The sequence below is a fragment of the Delphinus delphis genome, chromosome 11 (genome assembly GCF_949987515.2).
Source record: "Delphinus delphis chromosome 11, mDelDel1.2, whole genome shotgun sequence".
Taxonomy (NCBI): Eukaryota; Metazoa; Chordata; class Mammalia; order Artiodactyla; family Delphinidae; genus Delphinus; species Delphinus delphis.
The window spans coordinates 7,560,476-7,577,705 of NC_082693.1; the positions used below are offsets into that span (position 1 = coordinate 7,560,476).

Here is a 17,230-nt window from a genome sequence, read left to right on the forward strand (position 1 = left end):
ATCCGCGAAACCTTCGTTGCCCTCAAACAAGGCCATTTCCTGCGTGGGATCGATAGTTTCCTGTTTACTCAGCGAAGTTAGCGGCTACCGTGGTTTTCTAAAATATACGTGATAATTAAATTCATATGAGCCTTTGGTCCCAGACTTCCCATTTACTTATACTAAAAGGATGAAAGAGACAGAAGAAAGGAAAAGCGTGGGGTTTAGCCTTGCCTTTAGGGAAGGATGGGGAAACCGAGGTTCTCATACAGAAAGTTAAGGACTGACCCTGGATCACAGTATCCTAGCAGGTGGGTTCCTAAAGAAACCATTCACAAAATAATTGGAGAGGCTGCGGGGAGGTGAAGGAAACTGTAAAAGTTTGTCTGAAGGAAGGGCATTAATCACATTACAGAAAACTGCTTGGATATGGAGTGTATTTTATTCATCGTTGCATATCCAGTGTCTAGCAGTGTCTGATACATGGCAGGTTATGAACCGAACCAAAATGAGAAGACTTTTACAAAGTATGCCAGACCTTTAAAATATGTTTTTAAAGGTATATATGCCAATTTTATGATCCTGGAAAAATGTTTCACACTCACCACCTGGGTTTTTCCAGCCATAAATTGAAAGATAAATCTGCTCCCACAGATCTACCTAGGAAGCTACCTATCTGTGAAAATGCTACCATTTTCTCCTTAACACCCTGAGGCATTTAAAATTTGAAAGTAGATTTCCCCTCAACCTACCTTCCTAGGAAAATTGAAAAGATAGATGGAATTGGAGAAGAGATATCCTCTACATCCAGTGAATGAAAAATAAGGTGTTTAACCTACAATCTGCAATTCCAGGGTAGGAAGGACTATTTGAGAGTGTTGAGAGATGCCATCTATACTGTAAATTATGGAATTCCCTTGCTTCCCAGCACAAATGGACCTTTTTTTCCTTTCCTAGTCCAGACTTTTTCTTACAGCTACATTTCAGCAAAGCTCTAACACTGTCTAAAAATTGTGCTTTGAAATTGAGGGACCAGAATAAGGACTTCCCATCAGTATTATAACTGTCCCCACTGCAGAGCTGCAAGGGCTATGGGTCAAGATTCAGTAACAGGTAACTTCTGTTCGTCCAAAGTGATCCCATCTTTTTATGATTTTCCAGGATCTCCTAGGCCAGATAGTTTACAAGAGAGTATATCATACTAGCCCTTCAGTATCGTTATGGCCATAGTTTAGAAATAAGAGGAGGAACGAGAGGCAGCTGTATTTGCAATAATAAAAGTACCATGGGAAAATTATTACTAGGCTGTAAATAATTCTAGCATAATAAGGTATATCTTGCTTATGCCAAAGTGGGATTGAGGGTGGGGCCAGGGAGGGGGAGGATATTAAAATTTTTTTCAAGAATTGTCTAGGCTTCCGGCGCGTCGGTTACTCGGCTGGGGGAACCTTTGGCGTGGTGGTCGCCTGGGTAGTTCCCGCCGCGTGAGAGGAGGGCGAGGAGGGTTTGAGCATGAGCATGGGAGAAGGGGACACCCTGATATCAGTGGGTTATGAAACTGGGGGGAAGGCACACGGGGTGTTTTTCCACAAATATACTCAGGCTGAGGGGCAAAAGCTGGAATTTGGAGGCTGGGTCCAGAATACTGACCAGGGCACAGTATGAGGGCAATTTCAAGGTTGCATCTCCAAAGTGCGTCATATGCAGGGATGGTTGGAAAAAGAGGGGATCCCAAAACGCACGTCGACAGAGCAAACTTCTACAATGAGAAAGGCATCTCATAGTTGGACTACTCAGATTCCTAACTTGTAAAATAATGGCCAGAATTTAAATTTTCCAAGATAAACTAAGTGGTTTTGCTTTTTATTGTTAGTAGAGATAGAACTATTCTGTGTTCAGTATTAGAATTTATCAGTAAGTTATTTTAGTATCAGATATTTGATTATTACTGCATATTATATGTATGACGGGAGGATTACAACTACAATTCTAATCAACAAAAACACATTAGAACCTTTAAAAACAATTGTGTTTATGAGAGAAAAGGGCATTTTGTTCTTAGTAATGTTAAATGAATATGTGGAAACATGCAATATTATTTTTAGGTTAATAATTCATATACTTAAAGAACTGTGAGGCTTCCCTGGTGGCGCAGTGGTTGAGAATCCGCCTGCCGATGCAGGGGACGCGGGTTCGTGCCCCGGTCCGGGAAGATCCCACATGCCGCGGAGCGGCTGGGCCCGTGAGCCATGGCCGCAGGGCCTGCGCGTCCGGAGCCTGTGCTCCGCAACGGGAGAGGCCACAACAGTGAGAGGCCCGCGTACCGCAAAAAAAAAAAAAAAAAAAGAACTCTGAAGAGACCTAGATCTCAAGGAAAAAAAACTGCTGTTGTTCCTCACCACAGGCCCACGCCCTCCAGTGAGTAAAGATAAACCACTGGCATCTTGATGAGTGAGAACATGAGACACTGAGTCATAGCCTCTTGGGCATCAGGAAAATCAGAAAAAACGCCAGGACCTGCCGAATGAACTTGGACAAGTCACCTTACCACTGGGCCTTCATTTATTGCAAACTAAAATTAGTATTACAGATAAATATTAACATTTAAGAAAGGAGGGGGGAAAAAGGTATGGAAGAAACAGTTTGTAAAAGGAACATATACAGTAGTACCCTCTTAGCACTTTCACTTTCTGAGGTTTCAGTTACCCACGATCAACCGCTGTCTGAAAATATATTACATGGAAAATTCGAGAAATAAACAATCCACAGGTTTTAAATTGCGCACCACTCTAAGCAGCATCATGAAATCTCAAGCCATCCCATTTCGTCTTGCCAGGGATGGGAATCATCCCTTGGTCCGGTTTATTGATGCTGATTACTCACTCGGCAGCAGGCTGCTCTATCAGGGGTACCGTCATGGTATCACATTCACATACATTTTATTACAGTATGTTGTTACAACTGTTCTAGTTTATTGTTAGTTACTGCTGTTAATCTCTTACTGTGCCTAATTTATAAATTAATCTTTATCATGTGTATGTATGTATGTATAAGAAAAAACATAGTATATATAGGGTTGGGTACAATCTGCGGTTTCAGGCATCCGTTGAGGGTCTTGGAAAGTATCCCCCGTGGATAAGAGGGAACTACTATAATATGAAAAGATATTTAAAAAATAAGGAAGGGGACTTCCCTGGTGGTCCAGTGGTTAACAATTCACCTTCTGATGCAGGGGATGCAGGTTTGATCCCTGGTCTGAGAACTAAGATCCATATGCCGTGGGGCAACTAAGCCCACGGGCCACAACTACTGAGCCCGCACATTCTAGAGCCCGTGCTCCACAACTAGAGAGCCCACACGCTCTGGAGCCCATGCGCCACAATGAAAGATCCCGCATGCAACAACTAAGACCCGATGCAGCCAAATAAATAAATAAATATATTTTTTTAAAAAATAAGGAAGGCATTAGATTAGTGAAGCTCTTAGTTCCCTTAAGGGTCTGAAAGTCTATTATTTAACTTTTTTTTCTGGACTCCTAATAACCTTCTACATGGACCTCAACTTGTAGACTTATGCCAACCCTACTTAGGCCATCTAGTCCTGTTCAGTGACCCAGATTTGATGAGGAGAAACACAGATTTTTTTTCATGTCACTGTATTTGTTCAAAAGCATTCCATGGCTACCAGTAAAATATAAAACACACTATTCAGCTTGGCATTCAAAGCCCTCCTCAACCTGTCCCTAACTCATATTTTGCACAATTCCTGCTCCCAAAAAGCCACTGGCATCACATAAACAGGTGCCTTTATTTCTGTTAACATTTTCCCCCATTTCAACAAATATTCATTGAGCTTATTAATCAATTCTATGTCCCAGACTTTATGTTGGAAACTTCAACAAGTTCAAAGATGAATCAGGCTCAGCCCCTGCTAGAGTGTATCCATACCAGGTTGCCCAAGACTACCTTGGGTTTAGCGCTAAAAGTCCCCTGTTGTGAGAAACCCCTGAGTCCTGGGGAAAGTGAGACAGTTGATTACCCTGGTCCCTGCCCACGGAGAAATCATGAGCCTCTTAAGAGCCCTTCTAACTCAGAAACTCTGCATAGATGCATATTCTTTTCCCCAACTTTCTTCCAAGGGAATTATTTTGGACTTCCCTAACAGTATAGTATTAAAGACTACGCCCAAGCAATGACTTTTATTTGTAACACCTCCTAGATGATGAACTCCTGGGAGGCAGAGACATCATTCCAGGATTCCACAGTGCCTCCTAGTGCCTTATTTACTAATATAGTGACTATAAAATGAATGTATGTTGAATTGAATAGAGGAGAACTTGGACAAATTAATAATAGTTAAGGCTTTTTTTTTCTTTTTTTAATAAATTTATTTTATTTATTTATTTTTGGATCTGTTGGGTCTTCGTTGCTGCGCGCGGGCTTTCTCTAGTTGCGGCAAGAGGGGGCTACTCTTCGTTATGGTGCGCAGGCTTCTCATTGCGGTAGTTTCTCTTGTTGCAGAGCACAGGCTCTAGGTGTGTGGGCTTCAGTAGTTGCAGCACGCAGGCTCAGTAGTTGTGGCACACGGGCTCTAGAGCGCAGGCTCAGTAGTTGTGGCGCAAGGGCTTAGTTGCTCTGCAGCATGTGGGATCTTCCCGAACCAGGGCTCAAACCTGTGTCCCCTGCATTGGCAGGTGGATTCTTAACCACTGCGCCACCAGGGAAGTCCCTTTTTTTTCTTAACTAAAAAGATTTTTAAGTAAAACACATATGGAAAAATGCTCAGTTTGATTATTGTTTTTACAAAGTTAACAGCACCCCGACAAAATCACAGCACACACCCCGGAAGTCCTGGTGCCCCTTCCCAGTCACAACCCCCCAAGGGCAACCACAGATTTAGACTTATGACACCACAGCTGAGTTTTGCCTGTTTTTGAACCTACCTGGTTTCTTCCACTCAACTTTGTGAGATGCATCCATATAATTGCAGGTTGCTATAGCACATTCACTCTCATTGCTGTATAATATTCCACTGTGTGAATATAACACAATGTAATTATCCATTCTTCTCTTAAAGGACATTTGGATTATTTCCAGTCTGGCATTGTCATGAATACTGCTGAGATGAACATTCTAATACCTATTTTTTGATGAACGTGTGTATGCATTTCTACTGAGTATATATCTAGGGGTGGAATTGTTGGGTCATAGGGCAGGCATATGTTCTGTCTGGTTTTTTTAAAATAATTTTTACTGAAGTATAGTTGTGTTTCTTATTGAAGAATGTTGTGTTTCTGGTGTAGAGCACAGTGATTCAGTATGCATACATATATTTTTTAGATTCTTTTCCATTATAGGTTATTACAAGATATTGAGTATAGTTCCCTGTGCTATACAGTAGGTCCTTGTTGTTTATTTTATATATAGTAGTGTGTATATGTTAATCCTAAACTCCTAATTTATCCTCCCCACTTCCCCTTTGGTAACCATAGTTTGTTTCCTATGTCTGTGAGTCTATTTCTGTTTCGTAAACAAGTTCACTTCTATCATTTTTTTAAGATTCCACATATAAGTGATATCATATAATATTTATCCTTCTCTGACTTACCTCACTTCATATGATAATCTCCAGGTCCATCCATGTTGCTGCAAATGGCATTGTTTCATTCTTTTTTATGGCTGAGTAACATTCCATTATATACACATGTTCTGTTTTAATAAATATTGCTAAATATTTTCCAAAGTGCGCCAGTTTATCAACTTGTACCCCCATTAACCACGTATGAAAGTTCTGGCCTCCCGTATTTGGCATTCTCTCTCTCTTTCCTTTTCCTCCTCCTTCATTTTAACCATCCTAGTGGGTGTATGGTAGCATCTCCTGTGGTTTTAATTTGGAGTTCCCTGATATGACCAATTCAGATGCACACCTTTTTCCTGAGTTTATTGCTCACTGGGAATATTCCCTTTTGAGAAGTGTAATGCAGACATTTTAAAAAAAAACCTTGTCACTACTGACTCAGCCCTTGCTGAAAGGCCATGCTATCACTATGAGGCTCTAAATAATTCCAAGTTAGTAGGGGACAAAGGGGAGAACAATCTCCAAAGCACCGGTCCCTCTCTTGCCCACCAACCACTCCCCGGACAGCACCCACGAGGCAGCGTGGGACGACCTTTATTACTCCTAACCCCAAATTTTAAAGAGTCCTTTCCAGGAGGTGGAAGGAAAGACATTTGGGGCTTTTCATTAGAAAAGAGCCACCGGGTCCAAAAGAACCACTAGAAATTGCCCTCTGCCTTCTCAGCCTCGACCCCGGCCCACCCCGCAGAGTTGTCTGAGGGCAACACCCCCGGGGCGCGGAGGCGCTGAGAGGGAACCGGTATCTCTTAAAGCAGAAATGTTAACACCCTCTTAACGGCGGCATCAAGGATGGTGGGGCCCAGAGTCGTTTCCCCGTAAAGCGTTCCCCGCTCTCTTCTCGAAGATGCCTGGGCGTCGGGTGGGAGCGAGGTGGGCTGCGGCCCGGCCGGTCAGTTTGGCGCGAAGGTGAAGAGTAGGACTGGGGCAGCGGTTGTGGGGACTCAAGAGCGCGAGCCCTGCTCACGCCAGGGGTGGCTGCCTGCGTCCTGCTTAACGGAGGCAGCCGGACCCACGAGTCACGTTTTCCTCCCACATCAACGGATCGTTCAAAACAGAATCCTGGGCATCTCGTAGCTGCGCGGGGGACCTAACGGCCGCGCAGCCGGGCGGGCGGAAGCGCAGTGGCGGCATCGCTGTCACCCCCGGGCGTGGCCTCCTGGGACCAGCGGAGAGGCGTGGGTGAGCCCGGAGATGGGCGGTTGAGCGGAGTCGCCGGGCCCAACCGCCGTTGCCCGGTCCCGGTGGTGGGTGCGCAGCGCTGTCCCTGTGGCTGGCAGGCGGGAGGAGGAGCTTCCGAGCTGGGCTCGGGTAGAGGTGGGTGGTGACTCACGGTTGGGCGGGACTAAGGGAGAAGCGGGTCCTAGGGCTCAGGAGAAACTAGCACGTAGCCTCAGAGTACTTGAGAGAATATTTGTTATTTCCTGAGCACCTACCGTGTCCGAGCCCTGCTCCAGGTGCTGGAGACCTCACAGTGAACGACGTGGGCAATGGTCCTGCCTTCCTGGAGTTATACTCTAGGGAAGGGATAGACAAGAAAATGCGTGGATGTGTAATAAAATGCCAGACAGTGATAAATCTTATGAAGAAAATATGTAGTAAGAAATGGGGAGGGGACTGGCATATTCAATGGCAGGTGGGGGAAGGAATGGGTCTGAGGAAGTGCCTTTTGACCAAAGACCTGAAGAAAGTGAGAGCCGTAGAAAAACCATCCAGGCAAAGGGAACTGTGCTGGCCTTGAAAGATACCTACCAGGAGTTTAAGTGCTATGCAAATGATAACTCTGTAGGTTTTTGAAAGATGAAAATTGGAATTTCCTTAGAAAATTATGGCTCATTCATTCATTCACTGCAAGTATAGCACCTTACTTTTAAAGAAAAGTATATTTATTTGAGTTAGAAGAGTTGTAGAGGTTTTGGGTTTTTATTTTCTCCCCGAATGATGATGACCTGGAAGCCAAGAACTAGCAGACAGAGGAAAGGAGAGACACTGGGGGGCAGGGGCTGCAGAGAGAAATGAAAAGGAAAGGGTAATAAGGAGGCTGTGGAATAGTCAAAGGAATGGTCTGTCCTAATTCTCCCCTTCCTCCTAATAAACTCAGGAGATAACACTAGTGTTTCACCATACATCTCAGCTGATCCCCAACTATGCATCCAAGTCAGGAGAGTTGGTCAAGGAGGAAACACTCGGACTTGATAACCGGCTAAGCAGAGTCCTGATTTCTGACTCCACTGCAGCTCACTGATGATGTTTAGGTGAAGCTGTGAGGAGGTGGTTTATTTCAAATATTTTATTAATTTTATACGGCAAAATAAGCCACACTAAATCACAGAGTTTTATGACAGCAAGTTCACCTAATCCCTGCTCCTTTTGCTGATGGGGAAACAGTGCTAGTTGGTGACAGAGCAATGACTCAAAATATAGAGGTTCCATTTTGCACCATATTCAGCTCTTTCCGTTTTCTCTCCCTTTACTTGATAAAATTCTTCCCACTGGCTACTGAACAAGTGGAAAGAGCTTTGTTGAGGACCCCAGAATTGGGTTAATCTAAGACACTAGAATTATATGAGGTTTCACCTACTTCCACAAGTACTTATTGGTGTGCCTGTGGGTCGGGGGGCTGACACAGCCTCATCTCTCAAGGAACTTAAGTAGATAAAGCAAATAAATAACTAGCCAATTACAATTTACAGGAAGCAGTACCTTAAAGAAGAATTGGAGGGCGAGTCAATTCTTAGTATAGCAGAGAGATGGAGAGCAACAAACAGGATGTGAGTATTAAGAATTTATGTCAGATTGGTATCAGCTTGTTTTGTCATAGTTATGTTAGTAATCTCAATACCTGTCGTTTCCCTAAACTTTTGTTGTCTTATTAACGCGGACCTACATAAGTGGTGGTGGGAGAGACTATTGCAGCCAATAGACTCGGTACATTCCCATATTATTTTTATTCACAATTAATTAGTATTTGCCATGTGTGGCATTTTGTGCTTTAACATCAAGAATAATAAAAATGATAAAATATCCATGTTCAGCATTGTAATTGCAAACAGGCCTCGGTAAAATTATACACAACTGGACGAGAGGGAATTACCTTAAAAACTGCCATGACTATATAGGTGTGAAGAATCATAGCTGAATTTGCACCATGATAAGAACTCTTCTTATAGAGCCGACTCTAAAGTGTTACTGAGTCATATTACTTGCAAAGCACTGTGATGAAGAGTCACAAAAAGATATTAAAGAATTTATGACCCTTTGGCCTGGGATAGGGACAGGGTAGGCTTCATCTGGTGACTAAATCACATATTGCCTGAAGCCAAGAGTTTAGCCCATGTGATCTATCCAGAAAGACTTTAAATAAGCTCCTTCTCAGGGAATTCACTGGGATCTTGAATGGCGGTCTTATCAGACTGCCAGATTCTTTCCCAATTTTTTTATTGGTCAAACTAAGGAAAGCAGAGCTGGGGGAAGAACAAGGCGGGCAATTGCTCTTCCTTAGCACGTTTTCCAAAACATAGCATTTTTTGGAAAATCTTAAAAGTCAATACATTTTTAAAGATGGTAGGTCTACATGACAGTTGTTAAGGCTATTTTGGAAAGACATTGGTGGAAACACTGTGAGGACAAGGTGTGAGACACAGAAATCAAGGAGTGATCCTTTTTTAAAATGTGTTCAACGCTTTACCAATGGTGAGCAAAGCCACTGTGCCTCCTGTCCACCCCAGCTCCCACCAAGCTCCCCCTGCTGCATAATTATTTAATAATTAGATTTGACTACTTAAGATTGGATACTACTGTGTTTTTCCATTTCAAAAATCATAGGGTAGTCTACCTCTCTTATTTGTGGGCTTCCTAATTATGCCAACCTTATCATTATTAAGATATCGTATATCGCCGTCGTGGTGGTGGTTTTATTAAAAAAGAAGTACGTGCCTGCGAGACATCTCAATAATAGAGAAATTAAACGACACAGTCCCCAGAATTTTAGTGGGAATTAAGGATAAGCAAAGGTTTAAGATAGTTGTTGCTGTTGTTACTGGCATTAAAAACAGTGATTTTCCATCAACTGTACCCCAACAAAGACGAAAAACAAAAAACCAGTGATTTTACTTTTGACAAGGCCATTTTGACATAGCCAGATGCAAATGGCTGTGAAAGTTTGTCCTATTTTATACCTATTAGCCAGACACTATAATTAACTCTTTGGATGACATCGATCTTTGCTGATTATTGTGACAAATTAGATAATATATTCTCAGCACTTAGCAAAGTATTTGGCTGTAAAGGAAAAAAATCTCAGTTTTTCTGCACACCAAGCAATTCTCTGTGGCTCCAACTGGATGTCCTAAAATTTAACTCAATTCTGACACTGTCTAACCAGGTCCCACAAGTAAAGGTCTCAGTCCCACAAGACTGCTGCTGTCCCGACCCACACATACTTCAGACACTGGTTGCAAGCCCGGGTTATCACCTGTGCTTCTGACCAACCAGCTATAGATCAGAGGTTACAATGACCCCCTCCTTGGGTTCCATTAATTTGCTAAAATGGATCACAGACCGCAGGGAAACACTTATGTCTACCAGTTTATTAAAAGATATGATAAAGGATACAGATGAACAACCAGATAAAGAAATACATAGGGCAGGGTCTGGGAGGGTCCTGAGCGTAGGAGCTTCCGTCCCCATGGAGTTGAGGTGCGTCACCCTCCCGGTGTGAGGTGTTTACCAACCTGGAAACTTTCCAAACCTCCTACTATTGGGATTTTATGGAGGCCTCCTCACACAGACACGATCAATTATTAACCCCATTTCCAGCCCCTCTCCCCGTTCTGGAGGACGAGGGGTGGGCTGATAATTCCAAGCTTCTAATCACAGCTTGGTCTTGCTGGTGACCAGCCCCCATCCAGGAGCCCATCGACACTCAACCTCATCAGAACAAAAGATGTTCCTAGTGCTCTTATCACTTAGGAATTTACAAGCGTTTCAGGAGCCCTGTGTCAGGGACCTGGTCAAAGACAATTATTAGAATGAGAGATGTTCCCAGTGTTCTTATGACTCAGGAAATTACAAGGGTTTTAAGAGCTCTATGCCAGGAACCGGGGACAGATATATATATAATCTCACATTGGCATATAGAAGAGTTAAATAATTGGGAATTAATTATTATTTACATACATTTATTCGTGAGGCAGATGTTACTATCTGAAAGCAAGGTTTAAGATCTTGAGATATGTTTTTAAGGTCACATAACTAGTGCTAGAGCTGGCCTGTGACCAGTATCTTTATGCCGAAGCTCTCTTTCCTTTCCTCTGTTCTACATTGTTCCCCTACAGACAGATCAAGAGGTTCAGAATTCAAGAGCAATCAGGAGAAATCAATTGTAGTGTGAAACAGATAACCTACATTATTATCGACCCATTGAATTTCAGTTCAGGCTCAAGAGGAGATCAGGAAGGAATACAGAGTTAGAAAACAAATGTAAAGACTTTCAAACATCCTTACTCTCCAGCCGTAGGTAACTCTTTAGCTCGATATGTTAGGGAATGCCATGGAGGTAAAATGACACATAAACATCATTATACAGTTCATGAAGGGAATCAGACCTATTGTTCTTTCATTCAAGTATTGTTCCTCTGACAAAATAGTTTATGGGATAATAAATATCAATAGAGTTATTTTTCCTGGCCAGAGGTGGTTTCCACATAGTTTTCTGTGACTCACTTATTTATTCAAGTATTTCTTGAGTGATATTATATGACAGGCACTGTTGGTGCCTGAGACTGCCCTCATGGAGCTTATTCTAGTGAAGGAAGTGATAAATTCTATGAAGAAAAATAAAGTAAGGGAGTAGATGGTGGAACGATGGGGAGGGTTGCGTATTCTAAATAATATGGTCATGGAAGGCCTCTCTAAGGTAAATTTGAGCAGAAGCCAGAATAACACTGGAGAGCCAGCCGTGAGAAGGAGATCCAAGGAAAGAGTGTTTCAGACAGAGCGAGTGTGTAAGGGCCCTGGAGTGTAAAGGTTTAGCAGATTAGAGCAGCGGGTCAAGAACCTCTTCTGTAAAGAGCCAGATAGTAACTGTGTTAGGCTTTGTGGGCCATGTGGTCTCTGTTACAACTATTCAACATGGCTACTAAAGCAGCCACAGACATTATGTAAGGAGGTAGGCATGGTGTGTTACAATGACATTTTATTTACAAAAACAGGCAGAGGCTTGACATCAAAAGCACAGGCCTAGATAGATAGATAGATAGATAGATAGATAGATAGGGCCTCACTAAAATTAAAAGCTTTTGCTCTGCAAAAGACCCTATAAAGAGAGTGAAAAGATAGACCACAGAAACAATATTTGCAAAGCACATATTGACAAAGGACTTGCATCTAGAAAATAAAAAGCCCTTTCAACACAACTCAACAGTAAACTATAATCAAGACAGTGTGGTATTAGCATAAGGTTAGACATATAGATCAATGGAATAGAATTGAGAGTACTCAAATAAATCCCATGCATCCGATTTTTCAACAAGGATGGCAAGACCATTCAATGGGGAAGAATAGTGTTTTCAACAAATGTTACAGGGTCAACTGGATAGCCACCTGCAGAAGAGTGAAGTTAGACCCTTACCTCATACCATATACAAAAAGGAACTCAAAATGGATCAAAGACCTAAGTTTAAGAGCTAAAACCATAGAACTCTTAGAAGAACACATAGATATAAATATTTATGGTCTTGGATTAGGCAACAGTTTCTAATATATGACACCAAAAGTATGAGTAACAAATGAAAAAAATAGATATGTTGGACATAATCAAGGTTAAAAACTTTTGGACGTCAAAGGACACCATCAAGAAAGTGAAAAGAGGGGCTTCCCTGGTGACGCAGTGGTTGGGAATCTGCCTGCCAATGCAGGGGACATGGGTTCAATTCCTGGTCCAGGAAGTTCCCACATGCCGCAGAGCAACTAAGCCCGTGCACCACAACTACTGAGCCTGCGCTCTAGAGACCATGCTCCACAAAGAGAAGCCACCGCAATGAGAAGCCCGTGCACCACAACGAAGAGTAGCCCCTGCTCTCCGAAACCAGAGAAAGCCTGCGCGCAGCAACGAAGACTCAGCACAGCCAAAGATAAGTAAATAAGTTAATTAATTAAAAAAAAAATGAAAAGGCACAGAATGGGAGATAATTTTGGCAAATCATGTATATGATAAGGGACTTGTATCTAGAATATATAAAGACTATTACAATTCAATAATAAAAAGACAAATAACCCAATTTTTTAAATGGGCAAAGGATCTGTGTAGACATTTCTCAGAAGAAGATATAAAAATGGCCAATAAGCACATGAAATGATGCCCAGTACCATTAGCCATTAGAGAAATGCACATCGGAAATCACAATGAAATATTACCTCACACTCACTAGGTTGTCTATAATTGAAAATACAGATACTGGAATGCTTTGGCGAGGGTGTGGAGAAATCGAAACCCTGATACAGTGCTGGTAGGAATGTAAAATGGTACAGATGGCAGTTTCTCAAAAAGTTAAACATAGAATTACCCTACAACCCAGAAATTTCACTCCTAGGTGTACCCAAGAGAAATGAAAACATATGTCCACACAAAAACTTGACTTGAGTGCTCATAGCAGCATTATTCATAATAGTGGAAACAACCCAAATGTCTATCCACTGATGCTCGGATAAATGAAATGTGGTGTGTCCAATAAATGAAATGTGGTATGTCCAATAAAATGGAATTTTTTTTTTGGCTGTACCACGTGGCTTGCGGTTCACCAACCAGGGAACAAACTCCAGCCGTCGGCAGTGGAAGTGCAGAGTCCTGACCACTGGACCACCAGGGAATTCCCTAAAATGGAATATTATTTAACAATAAAAAGAGATAAAGTACCGATACATGCTACAACATGGATGAATCTTGAAAACATTATATTGTACTAAGTAGAAGAAGCCAGTCACAAAAGACCACATATTATTTGATTTCATTTATATGACATGTCTAGAGTAGGCAAATCTATGAAGATAAAGAGTAGACTAGTGGTTGTCTAAGCCTGGGAGTTTGGGGGAAATCGGAGAGTGACTGCTAACGGGTGAGGATTTTCTTTTGGGCGTGATGAAAGTGTTCTACAGTTAATTGTGATGGTGGTTGTTGCACAACCCTGTGAATATACTAAAAACCACTGAATTGTACACTTTAAATGGTGAATTGTATAATATGTGAGTTATATCTCAATAAAGCTGTTATTAAAAAAAATCAACAGTTAATAAAATGGGCAAAAGACATTGAGCAGACATTTCAATGAAGAAATTATACAGATGACAAGCACATGAAAGGATGCTCAACATCGTTAGCCACTAGGGAAATGTAAATTAAGGCCACAATAGGTATAACCACGTGCCTTTCAGAATGGCTAAAATGAAAAATAATAACCCCATTTTCTGGCAAGCATGCAGAAGAGCTGGATCCTTCATACATTACTGGTGAAAGTATAAAATGGCGCAACGACTCTGGTATAGAATATGACAGTTTCTTACAAAACTAAACATGCACTTACCCTATCACCCAGCAATTGCAGTCTTGGGCATTTATCCCAGAGAAATAAAAACGTAATCATAAAAAACCTGTACTTGAAGGTTTATAGCAGCTTTATTTGTCAGAGCCAAAATCTAGAAACAACCTAATTGTCCTTAGGTTGATGAAAGGTTAACAAACTATGGTACATTCCTACCATAGAATACTACTCAGCAATAAAAAGGAACAAACTACTGATACATACAACAACTTGGATGGGTCTCAAGGAAATTATGCTAAGTGAAAAGAAGCAACCTCAAAAGGTTACATGTTATGTGATCTTGTTATGGACTGTATGTTTGTGTTCCCTCAAAATTCATTAAGTTGAAATCTAATCCCAAATGTGATGGTATTTGAAGATGGGGACTTTGGTAGGTAATTAGGTCATGAGGATGGAGCCTTTATGGATGGGATGAGTGTCTTTATAAAAGAAACCAGGGCTTCCCTGGTGGCGCAGTGGTTCAGAGTCCGCCTGCCGATGCAGGGGACACGGGTTCGTGCCCCGGTCCGGGAAGATCCTGCATGCCACGGAGTGACTGGGCCCGTGAGCCATGGCCGCTGAGCCTGAGCGTCTGGAGCCTGTGCTCCGCAACGGGAGAAGCCACAGCAGTGAGAGGCCTGCATACCGCAAAAAAAAAAAAGAAGCCAGACAGACTTCCCTGGTTACACAGTGGTTAAGAATCCGCCTGCCAGTGCAGGGGACATGAGTTCGAGCCCTGGTCCGGGAGGATCCCATATGCCGCGGAGCAACTAAGCCCGTGCACCACAACTACTGAAGCCTACGCACCTAGAGCCCATGCTCTGCAACAAGAGAAGCCACCGCAATGAGAAGCCCACGCACCGCAATGAAGGGTAGCCCCTGCTCACCACAACTAGAGAAAGCCCGCGCGCAGAAACGAAGACCCAACGCAGCCAAAAATAAATAAATAAGAAGCCAGAGAACTAACTCAGTCTTCCTCTGCTGTGTGAGGACACAGTGAGAAGATGCCTGTCTGAAAACCAGGAAAAGGACCTTAACTAGAACCCAACCATGCTAGCACCTTGATCCTGGACTTCCAGCCTTCAGAACTGTGAGCAATAAATGTGGTTTAAGTCACCCGGTCTATACTACTCTGTTATGGCAGCCCAAACTAAAATAGGTCCCATTTATATACATTTTTTTCTTTTGTTTTTCTTTATATATACATTTTTAAATGGCAAAATTATAGAGATGGAGGACAGATTAAGGGTTGCCACCGGTTGGGACTCGGGGCCAGAGATGACCGGCTATAAAAAGAAGCACGAGGGACCCTCCTCCTCCTCCTCTGCCTTCTCCTCCTCCTCGGAGGTATCCTTCTGATAGAGCTACTGATATTTTGTATCTTGACCGGGATGGTGGTCATAAGAACTTACACAAGTGATGAAATTACGTAGAACTGGGCTTCCCTGGTGGCGCAGTGGTTGAGAGTCCGCCTGCCGATGCAGGGGACACGGGTTCGTGCCCCGGTCCGGGAGGATCCCACATGCCGCGGAGCGGCTGGGCCCGTGAGCCATGGCCACTGAGCCTGCGCGTCCGGAGCCTGTGCTCCGCAACGGGAGAGGCCACAGCAGCGAGAGGCCCGCATACCGAAAAAAAAAAAAAATTACGTAGAACTAAACACACACACATAAGTGAGTGTATGTAAAACTGTCAAAATCTGAATAAGGTGAGTAGACTTATCAGTATCAGTTCCCTGGTTGTGATATTGTGACTGTGTTATGCAAGATGTTGCCATTAGGGGAAACTGGGTGAGGAACATAACGGGATTTCTGTATTATTTCTAACTACCTGTGAATCTATAATTATCTCAAAAAGTTAAGGAAAAAAAAATTAACGACAACCAAAAACGGGGTAGGGTGCATTTGGCCCATGCATTCAAAGAACAGCAGGGAAGGAGTGTGCTGCATCCGGAGAAGAGTGGCAGGAAGTGAGGTGGGGAGACAGCCCAGAGCAGATCAGGTAGTGCACGGTAGTCCATGATGAGATGCTTACCTTTTTTTTTTTTCTGAATATGTTGGAAGGCCACCGGAATGATTCCGACCAGGGGACAAGTAAGTGCAGGTTTATGTTTTTAAGATCACTGTTTCTGTGAGTGGGAGAATGCACTGTAGGGGGCAAACGTAGAAGCAGAGAGATCAGTTATTTGCTGTTGTATTGGTAGAGATAACGGTGACTTGGACAACGGTGGTAGTAAGGGGTAGTAAAAACTGCTAGATTCAACAGGCAGGACTTGCTAATGAATTAGGCATGGGGTTCAAGCGTAATACGGAAGTCAATATTAGTTCCTTGATTTTTTAGCTTAAGCAATTGAGGTAGGAAATTGGAGGAAGAACAAGTTAGGAGAGGAGAGACCAGGAGCCTGGGGCACTCCTGGCTTTGAGATTCTCATTAGCCCTCCATGTGGAGACATCCAAGTCTACAGCCTAAAGACCAGGTCCAACTGGAGTCTGAGATTTGATGTAAATGGTATTTAAAGCCATGGGCCTGGAGGAGGGAACCCAGGGAGTGTTTTGTAGAAAAGTGTCTTAAGGATTGAACTTTGGGAACATTCCAGCATTTAGAAATGCTGATAAAAGGCAGTAAGACAAATGAGAAACCAGAGCAAATTGGTGTATGAAAAGCCAAGGGAAGAAATTTACTCGAACAAGGAGAGAGTGATGAGTTTTGTCAGATGTTTTGGAGCGGTCAGGTTAGAATGATAGAGAATTGACCCTTGGATTTGATAAGATGGAGTTCGCTGAGGACCTTGATAGGATTCTTTCAAACAGAGCAGGAGGGACAAAAGCCTAATTGGAATAGGTTTAATAGAGAATGGTTTGAGGAATTGGAGGAATTTACATTAAAGGGGCGCTTACCTTGAGAAGGGACTTGAGGTCAAGAGAAGAACTATTTCTTTCATTACTCTGAAGGAATGGATGTATTATAAGAATTTTTTATGGTGAAAAATTTTATATTTAGAATTAATCAGCTGGACTCAGGTTAGATGATCCTAATTTTGTTGG

The 17,230-nt window shown here is 42.6% G+C and overlaps 1 pseudogene; it reads left to right on the forward strand.

Annotated features, from left to right (window-relative positions):
• Positions 1–1,491: 1,491 nt before the first annotated feature.
• LOC132433483 (acylphosphatase-1 pseudogene) lies at positions 1,492–1,796 on the forward strand (annotated as a pseudogene).
• The last annotated feature ends 15,434 nt before the right edge of the window (positions 1,797–17,230 follow it).